Source organism: Polyodon spathula, chromosome 4 (genome assembly GCF_017654505.1).
Source record: "Polyodon spathula isolate WHYD16114869_AA chromosome 4, ASM1765450v1, whole genome shotgun sequence".
NCBI lineage: Eukaryota > Metazoa > Chordata > Actinopteri > Acipenseriformes > Polyodontidae > Polyodon > Polyodon spathula.
This window is the reverse complement of record NC_054537.1, coordinates 94868149-94882776: the sequence shown is the minus strand read 5'-3', so window position 1 is coordinate 94882776 and position 14628 is coordinate 94868149.

Genomic DNA, 14628 nt, shown 5'->3' with positions numbered 1-14628 from the left:
GCTTGCTGTGCTTTCTACACAGCAATGAATCTTACCTGGTGAATCCTCTGGGACACTGCTAGTGCTTGCTGTGCTTTCTACACAGCAATGAATCTTACCTGGTGAATCCTCTGGGAACACTGCTAGTGCTTGCTGTGCTTTCTACACAGCAATGAATCTTACCTGGTGAATCCTCTGGGACACTGCTAGTGTTTGCTGTGCTTTCTACACAGCAATGAGTCTTACCTGGTGAATCCTCTGGGACACTGCTAGTGTTTGCTGTGCTTTCTACACAGCAATGAATCTTACCTGGTGAATCCTCTGGGACACTGCTAGTGTTTGCTGTGCTTTCTACACAGCAATGAATCTTACCTGGTGAATCCTCTGGGACACTGCTAGTGCTTGCTGTGCTTTCTACACAGCAATGAATCTTACCTGGTGAATCCTCTGGGACACTGCTAGTGCTTGCTGTGCTTTCTACACAGCAATGAATCTTACCTGGTGAATCCTCTGGGACACTGCTAGTGCTTGCTGTGCTTTCTACACAGCAATGAATCTTACCTGGTGAATCCTCTGGAACACTGCTAGTGCTTGCTGTGCTTTCTACACAGCAATGAATCTTACCTGGTGAATCCTCTGGGACACTGCTAGTGCTTGCTGTGCTTTTCGACCTGTACTTGTTTCATGCAGGAACTGCACAGACTTTCCACAAGCACAGCAAAAACATTTCACTGCACCCAGATTGCAAATGGGCAACACATGGCAATCTAAAAAAAAAACACAGAATGCTGTTACTGAAAGTCTATTAACAGTGTTTTAAAATACATAATCCAGAATAAATTCAGTCATGTTCAACTGATTGAGCAGCAATACGTCCACTCCTATTCATACAAAGAGACATAATTGGGAAAAATTAGAAACTCGTAACAACTTGAATTAAATAATAATAATAAATAATAATAATAAATAATAATAATAATAATAATAATAATATATATGCGCCGACAAATTCTGTAGTAGAGGAGCCCCAACGTCCGAGACCAATAATTAATTTCCACTTTTAAAAGCTTACAATGACATATAAACCACTGGATGCAATGTTAAGCTCCATGGAAAGGTTACAATACAATTATTAATATTAAATGTTTTGCCACGACAACACACAAACTACTACTATTGAAGTTTGCAGTGTTGAACAAGAGATTAAATCTCTTGCTTGACATTGCAAACTTCCATAGTAGTATAATAGCTTGATACACTGTACAAAAAGCTTTTGAGAGTGATTTTCAAAAGAACTGGAAACTTAGCAATCACACAGCTGAACTTCATTGATTAATGTTTTTTCTAACTGAATTAGGAAGGTCTATAGCTAACTTAAATTGTAAGGCCTACTGTAAAAAAAAAATAAAAATAAATAAATAAATAATAATAATTACTTTTTTTGTCTTACTTTAGCTTCGAAATTCCCTCTACCTTCAGCAGACGTGGCTGGATGCAAGACAAGATTTCAATGGCAGAGGGCTCCAGCATGACTCATTTCCATTTTTTTTATGTTTGCGTCTTTCTTTTTGTTGATGTGTTTCTCGTTTTGTGTTTGCGTTTTTCTTTGTGTTTGCATTTCTTTTGTGTTTGCGTTTTCTTTTTGTGTTTGCATTTTTCTTTTGTGTTTGTGTCTTGCTTTTCTTTTGTTTGCATTTTTCATTGTGTTTGTGTCTTTCTTTTTGTGTTTGTGTTTTGCACTTCAGGGCCACCGTATGAAAGCACACAGATCTAGAAGTCCCAAAATTGACTTTGATCCTTGTCTGAAAAACAAACTGTTATATCATTACAACCACTTGAAGAAATCGATTTTGTTTGAGCTGAACAGTACAATCAAAAGAACAAGATTTTGTGATATTTATATATAAAGCGTAGCGCCGATACAGCTTTTCAAAAGAGCCGCACACACAGACCTTCCCATAGGGGATGAACATGATCACTCTCGCTTCACCCACCCTAAGGGGAGGGTGACAGAGCAGCTACATGAAGCATGCAGATCTAGAAAGGAGGCGAGACAAAATCTGCATGGACGGGGCACTAAAGCAACGCAAAACGTCTTGGAAAATCTGGTCTACTCAATAAAAATAATAATTATTATGAGTTTTCGTACTTTAATTGTGTGGGCAGGATTGTCTTTGTCCGTCAGCATTTTGATTGATTAAAAGATATGAAAATTATTGTTCTCTAATATTTATAGCGATGGAGTAATTGTGTGGTAAATTTTTAAAGATGTTTCACATGGTTTTAGTGACCAGTCCGGTCAGTTTTGTCCAGATTGAAAATTGAACCAGCAGTGTTGAATCAAGGCTTTCAGTTAGATTACTTGTTTGTTTACTTTTTTTTATAATGAGAAAAAAAAACAATGAAAAATGTATGCCCTGCAATTTTGTCATATCAATTACAACGTGTCAACATCTAGGCTACGTGGGTTATGGATTGTAATAATATTTTGAGAATGACCTGTTTACGCACATACACTAATGAACCGCAAATGCGATTCCCTTTCAATCCGAAGATGACCAACAATGTACTTATGGGATATGCCTGCCTATTGGTAGGTATTATTGATCCTTTATATCAGAGCTGCCGATAGGCCCCTTCCTGGGGTGACGTCCCCGGTCAAAACAGTCAACCCATGGAAGCCATTCCTCTCTTTGCCTCTCGCCTACGGTAAGGTAAGACATCTATGTTTACAACTGAGCGTGTTTGGAAAGAGCTTTTCTGAGTCAACTGCAGTTCCCCTGCATTCGTGCTGAAAGCTGGCTTGCTGCTTTCCTGGAATTAGCCACTCCGTTCTAGCTCTTCTTGTGCTTTCTGTGCCTTTTTTCACCGCCTGCCTCGCTTGCCCTGCAGGCTGTCTTTACTGTTTACTGTCTGTGTTTTATGTATCTAACTTCAGAAACAATGCGTTTTATTTACTTACATTTGTTCAACACAAGTCGATTGGTCACATAGTTCGGCAGCCATATTGGATTTGTCAAAAATATTCAAACATCTTTTTCTCCGAAACCGTTATGCCGATTTAAGCGAAACTTTGCATACGTAGCCTTGGCAGGGATGTCTATAAAGTTTGTGCAAAGCAACTCACTACATAAAAAACATGGCTGCCGTGAACCAATCAAATTTCAACTATGGTGAATTTGCACATATTACCTTGCTAAAGCTCAAATGCAAAACTTCTTTAGAATTCCTTTGAGAGTTTAGACAGTGTCATAGTTACTATAGAATTCACAAATGAACCCATATATTCTCTATTTAAAAATTAGCTTGACCTTGACCTTTGACTGCTCCATAAGGTCAAATGCAGAACTAGCTTGTACCTATATGCTATATGTACCTAGCTTGTACCTATATACATGCATATATTGCATGGGTTTCTGTTGAAACCCATGCAATATATGCATACCCAACAGCTAAATAAGCAGCTATAAAACTATGTTTAAGGTCTCATCCATTCAGCATTATAACATTCAGTTAGTGAACCACTGCGTTTTGTTTTGTGTTCTGTTTTTGTGTGTTCTGCTATGTTACCAGAATCCAGCCCTGTAATCTGGCTAGGTCTAGTTTTTGTGTTTTCTGCTATGTTACCAGAATCCAGCCCTGTAATCTGGCTAGGTCTAGTTTTTGCATGTTCTGCTCTGTTACCAGAATCCAGCCCTGTAATCTGGCTAGGTATAGTTTTTGCGTGTTCTGCTCTGTTACCAGAATCCAGCTCTGTAATCTGGCTAGGTCTAGTTTTTGCATGTTCTGCTCTGTTAACAGAATCCAGCCCTGTAATCTGGCTAGGTCTAGTTTTTGCGTGTTCTGCTCTGTTAACAGAATCCAGCCCTGTAATCTGGCTAGGTCTAGTTTTTGTGTGTTCTGCTCTGTTAACAGAATCCAGCCCTGTAATCTGGCTAGGTCTAGTTTTTGTGTGTTCTGCTCTGTTACCAGAATCCAGCCCTGTAATCTGGCTAGGTCTAGTTTTTGTGTGTTCTGCTCTGTTACCAGAATCCAGCCCTGTAATCTGGCTAGGTCTAGTTTTTGTGTGTTCTGCTCTGTTACCAGAATCCAGCCCTGTAATCTGGCTAGGTCTAGTTTTTGTGTGTTCTGCTCTGTTAACAGAATCCAGCCCTGTAATCTGGCTTGATCTATAAACTCTGTGCCTCCCTGCTGCCTTGACTAAAAGCACTATAAAAAAGTAAATAAATAAAATGACAATTTCAGTCAATAGGCAAAACAAAAAAAAATTACCCGCTTATCATCCCAAATCAAATTAGAGGTGGCAACCATTAAGGTTTACCATCAACCATTTACCACCAGAATGATGCCAATGCTTGTGCTGTAACAATGGCTGCCCATATTGGTGCTCATCTGTTTCTGTTTTGGACCTAGTAAGAGGACTAGGATGCCCATATTCTTTAACCCTATTCAGAACACCACATTAGACCCTCAGGTGTTGTTGCTGAAACGGCTCACATTGCAGAAGTAGTTCTTGACTTGTTACTTTGTACTGCTTGTGTGTCTCTCCATTAAAGTCCTCTTGGGACACACAATTTATTTAACGTTAAAGAAATAGAATAAAAAAATCTTAGCAGCTGCTATCTTGTCAACAAGCCTGAGAAGACTCCCTATAGATAGAGGACACAGTATGCAAACAAAATTCAGAAAAAAACAACATTGAATTATACTGCAGTGATGGAAAGAACATAAGAACATAAGAAAGTTTACAAACGAGAGGCGGCCATTCGGCCCATCTTGCTCGTTTGGTTGTTAGTATCTTATTGATCCCAGAATCTCATCAAGCAGCTTCTTGAAGGATCCCAGGGTGTCAGCTTCAACAACATTATTGGGGAGTTGATTCCAGACCCTCACAATTCTCTGTGTAAAAAAGTGCCTTCCTATTTTCTGTTCTGAATGCCCCTTTGTCTAATCTCCATTTGTGACCCCTGGTCCTTGTTTCTTTTTTTAGGTTGAGAAAGTCCCTTGGCTCGACATTTAGAATTTTGAATGCTTGAATCAGGTCGCCGCGCAGTCTTCTTTGTTCAAGACTGAACAGATTCAGTTCTTTTAGCCTGTCTGCACATGACATGCCTTTTAAGCCCGGAATAATTCTGGTCGCTCTTCTTTGCACTCTTTCTAGAGCAGCAATATCTTTTTTATAGCGAGGTGACCAGAACTGCACACAATATTCAAGATGAGGTCTTACTAGCGCATTGTACAGTTTTAACATTACTTCCCTTGATTTAAATTCAACACTTTTCACAATGTATCCGAGCATCTTGTTAGCCTTTTTTATAGCTTCCCCACATTGTCTAGATGAAGACATTTCTGAGTCAACAAAAACTCCCAGGTCTTTTTCATAGATTCCTTCTCCGATTTCAGTATCTCCCATATGATATTTATAATGCTCATTTTTATTTAACCACTCCCTAATCCAGGCACATGTGTTTCCTTGAATCCCAACTGCGTTCAGTTTGAGAATTAATCTTTTGTGCGGGACTTTGTCAAAAGCTTTCTGGAAATCTACATAAACCATGTCATATGCTTTGCAATTATCCATTATCGATGTTGCATCCTCAAAAAAATCAAGCAGGTTAGTTAGACACGATCTCCCTTTCCTAAAACCATGTTGACTGTCTCCCAGGACCCTGTTACCATATAGGTAATTTTCCATTTTGGATCATATTATAGTTTCCATAAGTTTGCATATAATAGAAGTCAGGCTTACTGGTCTGTAGTTACCTGGTTCAGTTTTGTTTCCCTTTTTGTGGATCGTTATTACGTTTGCAATTTTCCGGTCTGTCGGTACCACCCCTGCGTCAAGAGACTGTTGCATGAGCTTGGTTAGTGATTTGTAAATATCTTCTTTCGTTTATTTGAGTACTATTGGGAGGATCTCATCCGACCCAGGGGATTTATTTATTTTAAGAGCTCCTAGTCCCTTTAACACTTCTGCCTCGGTTATGCTAAAGTTATTTAAAACTGGATAGGAACTGGATGACATGTGGGGCATGTTGTCCGTCGTTGCAAACCTATGTTCAACCCTTTCTTTCGTACATACTAAAAAACAAAATACTACTTTGAATGTGAGTTGCTTGATGTTGTAGAGGCAACAGAGAAAACAAGCACTGGTGGAACCATCGTTTTTAAGGTTGTTCTTTATTTTGTCTGGCTGAAAGATCGGAACAATTACAGAGGGAGAGGACAAGTCACTGGGAAACTTTCCATGTATTTTTGTCATTAGTCCAAGTTTTGACGCAGTTAGCAGCCAAATATTTAGCATAACAATCCCAAGATCGCTAGACTTCAAATTTGTCCTACTACATAGTTATGCTGGTACTGTATTCACACAATTATTGTTTTGAGATTCAGCTTTTATTAGGGAGCTCCCCTAAATCCCTTGTTAAGAAAGATACAGGGTATTAGTGCTTGTGACAGAGTAGCCATCTGCTGCGTGTGTGCATGCATTCACTGTGGGGTGACAGGCAGGAGATCAAGATGGAGGTTGAAGTTGATACGCCCCTGTAACGGAAAGATGAGTTCTGGTGATGAATCTTCCTCCCGACCTGTGAGGGCGCTAAAGAACGAGAGGAGAAGTATCTGGAATGGCTGGCCTGACAGTTCGTTTCCGGGTCAGGGAAGTGGGTCAGCCTGGAAGGAAGCGAGACTCTGTTGTAAGACCGTATTGATTTGAAAGGTAAACAAGAGGCAGCTGCAAGTAATAAGGCAGCTGCAACCGTTTACCTCGATATCATGTGGGATTACATACAGGGGCCAGGGTAACGCTGATCTTTTCCTTCGTTTGGGTAAACGCGTGGAGAGAGAAGGACCGAGAGAGGAGCTCTCATTATTAAAAGAAAAGACGGGTTAGGTGTTTTGTGTTTGTCTGTGTAATAATTGTCCGTGTTTTGCACCACCAGACAGTTCAAGCTGTAGCCGAGGGTCAGCACGATCCGGATCACTACTGCACCACCGTCACGAAATACCTGTGTTTGCACTGACCACCAGCACGATTGCACTCACCCAGGACTGGTGACCGTGTGTTTGTTTGTTCGGGACTGTGCCCTATTATTGCTATCCCCGCGCTTTACACATTGTTGTATATAGCCGGGGATTTATTATTTAATGGTCACCAGACCTGGATTATAAATAAAAGCACCTTTTCCACTGGAAACTGTCTGCCTGTCACTCCTGCATCGCATCACCGCTACACCTGTTCCACTTTGCCACAGCCCACCAAAGTGAATAAACAGTTACGGGCAGATATGTGACAGATTACTGTAACTGCAGAGCAGGATTCTATTAATTAGACAGGAATGTGATGCTGCCCCTAGTGTTTTACTATAACAGCAGTGGCACCCAGACAGATACAAACACATTGAAAAGAGAACATAAACCTGCTGTTCCGTTCACAATGGGTTCTTGAGCTCCACTGCAGTCATTCTCGCAGGAGTGGCTTCTGCATTGTGCTTTTGTTCTGCTTGCACATGCAAATCACCTTTATGTAACTTGGTTACAGTTTTGCTAATTACAGACACTTTTTTGTTGTGGTCACAGTGTACAACAGAAGACCAATCCAAGGTCCATTTGATTCTTTATTCAGTACATGGGTGGGGGGGGGGGGGGGGGGGCTTGGAAACATGGTCTTACATCTCAGCAAATCTACTGTATCCAATTCCAATAGCTGGGCACATACCCATTGCTTGATTCATCTTTTTTTAAATGTATTTATTTATTTATTTACTGAGCACAAGAACATGAAAATATAATCACTAGCCTTGAATCATTAACAGATCAGCCCCCTCTCATTATCTGACACTGGAGATCCACACTCACATGCCTTTTATAGATGTAGCTTTGTACAGGATAGGCAAATAGTCCATTGGCTTGGGTTATATCCACAAGTGCTGCTGCTTGCTAGCTGACGTTGAGTGCTGCATTCTGTTACTGGCACAGAAGCCGCCATAGGGAACACAATGAAATATCATAAAATATTGACCATAGGGAGAGTGTTGAAGCCCATACAGTATGTGCATATCACAGTGTGAATGAACAATGAGCAGCTTCATTGTATCACTTGTGATGTTAACACATTGGCATTTAATAAACCTTGTCATTTGGGCTTCAGCAGTGCCAGCAGGTCATTTTGTTAGACATGTTCCCCAGGACTGGCTCTGTGCCTGACCCAATGCAGCACTACACTGGCGGCAGGAGAGAAGCCACAGCAGGCCTGGATATACTCCAAGACAATAGCGCCTAGAAGCACTTGATTTATTAGTTCTGGAGAAAATTGAGAAAGGCTTTAAATTACAGGCGTTTTTTATTATGAGGCAGCTGTAAAATCGATTCATACTAGTGATTAGTTTCAGAATGTAACCATATTGTGATTTTTTTATTCCTCAGTAAAAAAAAAAAAAAAGTAACCACATTAATTTACGAACACACTCCTAATAGGTTTCAGTGTAAAAACATTCCTGTGTATGGCTTGTTTTCACAGTACAGTGTAGTAGGTCCAGTAATCAACTGGGACAAATTCAATTACTGATCCTCAGGCCTAATACCTGATTGTTCAAAGTGAGCTTTAGCACAGGAATCCGAACATGTTTAAGAGACATCACCCTGATGAACAATTTTTTTTTTAACTGTTACTGCACTGATAAAGTCCAGTGGCAGCAACGCGTCTGCATGAATTCGCTTCATTGTTTTTTCATAATGATATGTGGCAAAGTGGCTGGTAAGGGGAACAGGTGTAGAGGTGATGCAGTGCAGGAGTGATGAACAGAGAACAGTAATTCAGTGAACAAGTGTTTATTTGTGCTGTTTCCAGGTCTGGCGACCGTCAAATAATAAATCCCCAGCAGTACACAACAATGTGTAAAGCACAGGGATGGTGAAGAACACAGTACAGTCCTGGGTGATTATTCAAACGGGCAGGTGCTCTGTGCAGTGGTGCTCCGGATAGTGCTTTACGTGGCGACAGCTCCGGAGGTGTGCTTTAACTGTCTAGTGGTGCGAAAAAGACAGACAATTACAGACAGAGAAATAACACATAACACTTATTTCTCTTATATTCTCTGAGAGCTCCTCTCTCAGTCCTTCTCTCCTAGCGTTAACCCAAACGAAGGAAAAGGTCAGCATTACCCTGGCCCCTATATGTAATCCCACATGATATCTAGGTAAACGGTTGCAGCTGCCCCTCGTTTACCTTTCAAATGAATACTGTCTTACAACAGAGTCTCGCTTCTTTCCAGGCTGACCCACTTCCCGGTCCCGGAAACGAACTGTCAGGCCAGCCCTTCCAGATACTTCTCCTCTCGTTCTTTAGCGCCCTCACAGGTCGGGAGGAAGATTTATCACCAGAACTCATATTTCTGTCACATGATGTTATAATAATAAATATATAAGCTTAACTGCAAGCAGATACCTGGTGCGTGCTTGGCTTTTTGCGACATTCAACATATTCGAGGAACCTGCTAAACACTATTACTGCCATAGCCGCTTTTTGAACGGCTTTTACAATTCAAATTTAAATATCTCCGCGTATGTGAATATCTTGTGCATGCCTGTTCTTAAGTGTTACTAAATATTTGAATGAAATACCCATACGGTATTTCATACAATATAGCCGACAATTTAGTCTGGCTTTGGTTTTATTCTTTATAGGTATGTGTTTGGGTAAAATGAACATTTTTGTTTTATTTTATAAACTACTGACAACATTTCTCCCAAATTCCAAATAAAAATATTGTCATTTAGAGCATTTATTTGCAGAAAATGACAACTAGTCAAAATAACAAAAAAGATGCAGTGTTGTCAGCCCTCGGATTGCAAAGAAAATAAGTTCAGATTCATTTTTAAACAACACAATACTAATGTTTTAACTTAGGAAGAGTTCAGAAATCAATACTTGGTGGAAGAAAGTTTAATTTTCAATTTACTGTATTACTGCTCTGAAAATGTTATATGTGATGTTCCTAAATAAAATATGAAGTTGTATCCGATTGCTTTTTCATTTATCAAAGCCGTTTTAAAGTGCAGCCGCACATTTTGCATGTGCGGTGGTTGTATGTAATCTTGGTGGTTCTGGTGTAAAGGCGGTAAAAGGGGCAGTACCAATGATTCAGGGTCTGGTTAGTGATATCAGTAAGACATTATAAAGGTTTTTGATGATAACTAATCTACTGTGTAATCAGCCAGGGCTGAGATACAGACAGGACTGGTTAGTGATGTCAGTAAGGCATGTAACAGAGACACTCTTATTATTTCGGGACCAACCCGTGGATTACAATGAAGCAATGCACGCCGCTGTATTGCTTGTTATCATTATTATTTACTGTGTTTTGTGTCGTCAGACCATTGGCTTGTACAAATTAAATATAATTTCCCAGGATTATCATTGTCTGTCTGTTCATCGATCACTACCTCATTACCTGCACTGGCACACTGTTAACCACTTTGCCACAGGCATTAGAAAGGTTTCTGATGAGAACTAGTCTACTGCATAATCAGCCAGGGCTGAGACACAGACAGGGCATGATCTGTCTATGAAGGAAAAACAACCCCAAAACATCTCTGCTCCTCCTTGGATGAGAAACAATCCCTGTCCTTGACTTAGTCTGAGTGTCTCCTGATTGCGAATGTTTTGGCTAACCCCCAAACATAGGTAATACAAAGACACTTGCCATCTACCCTGCTTGCATTGTTGAGTGGGGAGGCCGCGAGAGGGTTTAGTTTTTACATTCAGACATTCTTTCACGTTGGGCATGATATCTGAAAGGGTGTCTTTGATTGCAAAAAAAAAAAAAAACAATCCGCTGAAGGAGCAGCTATTGCAAGAAAGGCATTTGTATAAAGGTCTGTGTGCTTAGTGCAAAATATACAGTCTCCTGTAAGGCATTTGTATAAAGGTCTGTGTGCTTAGTGCAAAATATACAGTCTCCTGTAAGGCATTTGTATAAAGGTCTGTGTGCTTAGTGCAAAATATACAGTCTCCTGTAAGGCATTTGTATAAAGGTCTGTGTGCTTAGTGCAAAATATACAGTCTCCTGTAAGGCATTTGTATAAAGCTTTGTGTGCGTTGTGTAAGATATACAGTCTCCTGTAAGGCATTTGTATAAAGCTTTGTGTGCGTTGTGTAAGATATACAGTCTCCTGTAAGGCATTTGTATAAAGCTCTGTGTGCGTTGTGTAAGATATACAGTCTCCTGTAAGGCATTTGTATAAAGCTTTGTGTGCGTTGTGTAAGATATACAGTCTCCTGTAAGGCATTTGTATCAAGCTCTGTGTGCGTTGTGTAAGATATACAGTCTCCTGTAAGGCCTATCTTACCAGATCACTTTAGATTTCATGTTTGGGCCAAATATCTCCTGACTTATTCAACTTGCAGAGCAATGTCCAGTGCAGTTGCAGAAGCCAGTTTTTTGACTCTTAGGATTAGAGCTTTCTTAGAATCAGTGACTTACATGTCAGGTTTATTACGTCTGGGATATAGCAAAAGAGCACTCCTGGGTCGAGTGCCGCTCCCTGTTGCTCACCATGTGATGTGCCAGCATGTAAACAACAACAAAGCAGTGCTGTGTGCCTGGCAAACACATGCTGTACATGTATCACATGTTCTTTAACCCAGGAGAAGTACAGCAAAACCTGGACTGGAAGGTGCTGCATGTAAAATATACATACACTTAGTGCATATATATACATATAAGGCATATATATATATATAGTGCGTAGTGTAAAATATATATATATATATATATATATATATATATAATATATATATATATATGTATATATGTATAAAGGTCTGTGTGCTTAGTGCAAAATATACAGAGGGTAAGTTAAAATCCTTCTCTGCTATGTGAGAATGCACATTTGGGTGTTATGGGGTTTAATTGAGTTAATTGTTTTATTGTTTAGTTATCCCCTGCACCTGGTGGTAATTGTGAATTAGAGCCAGGCGCAGGGTGTTTAAGACAGGCAGCCAGTCTGGATCAAGGCTGCTGCTGAGAGAAGAGCCCGACTGTGTGTGTGAGCAGTCGTTTTCAGACTAAGGTATTGTGTGAAAGTTTTATGTTCGGGTCAGGTAAACGGCCTAGCTGTCCTGTGTGTTAGTTAGGGATCTCCTGGTGAATGTTTAGTTAGTGCTCCAGATAGGAGCTAGGTGTTTGTTTTGTGTTTATTTCATTTTGTGTTTATTAAAAGTGCGCGTGAGCGCTGATCAGTACAATCCTGTGAAGGGAGAAGAACCTGTGAGAGCCTGTGTGGCGAGCAAAAAGGTGACAATATATATATATATATATATATATATATATATATATATATATATATATATATGTAATTCTGTAATTCAAGGTTCGTTGCCCCTTTAATTCAAGACCCAGGACACAGAAATTGCTCTTTCAAGCGCTTATGTGCACTTTTAATAAACAGAAATAAACAAAACAAAAACCTAGCTCTTTCTTGAGCTCTAACTACAACACACAGGAACCTCACTAACACAGGACAGCTAAGCTCTTTACCTGTAACACACTCTGACAAAACAGAACACACAAAAAAGCCTTTTTCACACTTCCTTTTTGTTTTGGTTGGAATCACCATTAACTGGGCTCCTCACACACCAGCAGCCCTGAACAGCCTGGCTGCTTTCTTTAAATACCCTGCACCTGGCTCTAATTTACAATGATTGTCAGGTGCAGGGGATAATTAACAATTAAACAATTATCAATCAACCCTAAACAAAACACCTGTTTCCACCTGTTTTAGACAGGGAGGAATCTGTCCCTTTCCCTGCTACTTTACAATATATACACACACACACACACACAGTGCTGCTTGAAAGTAAGTGAACCCTACATGGGATGGTCTTTCTTGTTATATATTTTAAATAAAGTACCTTATAAATCCTTCATCTAAATCTAAATTCTTGACGAGGATAACCTGAATAACAGACACACACACACAAAAATAAGATATATTTTCATTATTTATTTAACAAAACATGTTTATGTAACAGAAACTCAAAAATCCTTGCGTGGAGAAGTAAGTGAACCTTTTGATTCAGTAACTTGTGGCACCTCCTTTAGCAGCGATGACTTCAACCAAACGTTTCCTGTAGTTACTAATCAGTCTCTCGCATCTTCCATGAGGAATTTTTGCCCATCCCTCCTTACAGAACTGCTGCAACTGCTTCACATTTGAGGGCTGCCTTGCATGAACAGCCCACTTCAGGTCTTGCCACAACATTTCTATTGGGTTGAGGTCTGGACTTTGACTTGACCAATCCAAAACACACAATTTCTTTCTTTTAATCCATTCTTTGGTAGATTTGCTGCAATGCTTAGGATCGTTGTCTTGCTGCAGTACTCATTTTCGGTGCAACTTCAACTGACGGACGGATGGCCTGACGTTCTCCTCCATAATTATAACTCTGATTTCATGGTTCCCTCAATGCTGGCGAGTCGTCCAGTGCCAGAGGCAGAAAAGCAGACCTAAACCATGACACTCCCACCATCATGCTTGAAAGCTGGGATAAGGTTATTTTGGTGGTGGGCAGTGTTAGGTTTTCGCCAAACATGGCACTTGTGGTTGTGCCCAAAAAGATCCATTTTAATCAATCAATCAATCTTTATTTTTGTATAGCACTTTTACCGGGGGTCACCACAAAGCGCTTTACATGATAGAAATCACATACGATTATATATAATCAGCAAATAAAACACAAATAGAAATATATATATACATTCTTCCAGAAGTCTACAGGATCATCCAGGTGGTCTTTTGCAAACTTAGGACGAGCAGCGATGTTCTTTTTGGAGAGCAAAGGTTTCCTCCTGGCTACCCAGTTTGCGTCGTATTGTTGAGGTATGAACATTGACATCCATTGATTTGGTTCTGGGGTTCTTTTTGATCTCCTCTATGATTTTTCGCGTTGCTCTGTGGGATAATGTTGACGGACGTCCATATCTAGGTAGAGTCACTGGTCTTAAATTTTCTCCATTTGTCGACTGTTTGTCTTACAGTGGACTGATGGAGCCTGAACTCTTTTGCAATGTTTTTATAACCCTCTCCAGACTGATGAGAACTTACAACTCTATTTCTGAGGTCCTCAGAGGTCTCTTTACATCGTGGATGGTGTGTGTGACACTGGCTTGTACAGGTAAGACCAAACTGATCAGGTTTCTTACCTTTATATAGGAGAGCGCCGCCCAAACTTTATCCTAGAGATCTGCTCTTTGATTAGTTAACTTGGTACCCAATTATTTACCCATCTGCTCCTTGATTGAGCTGATGCAACTTGAGGTTCACTTATTTTTTGCATATGCACTGATTCTTATTTACCTATCTTTATTTTACTACATGCACCAATGCCTCTAAAAAACACATGGAATTTGTAAATATAAACCCTTTCTTTTAGTAAAGACTGGTTTTGATTAAACAAGGATTTCATAGTAAAAACTTGAAATTTCTAGAATTACACCAGGGGTTCACAAATTTTCAAGTGCAACTGTATATATATATTATATGAAAAATGTGTTATCGGCCTCATTCTCTCTGTATCATTTAAAAGATGTACATGACCACATATATTGTAGTGGTCTCGGGTTAACGCAGGCCGGCGCATCACACAGG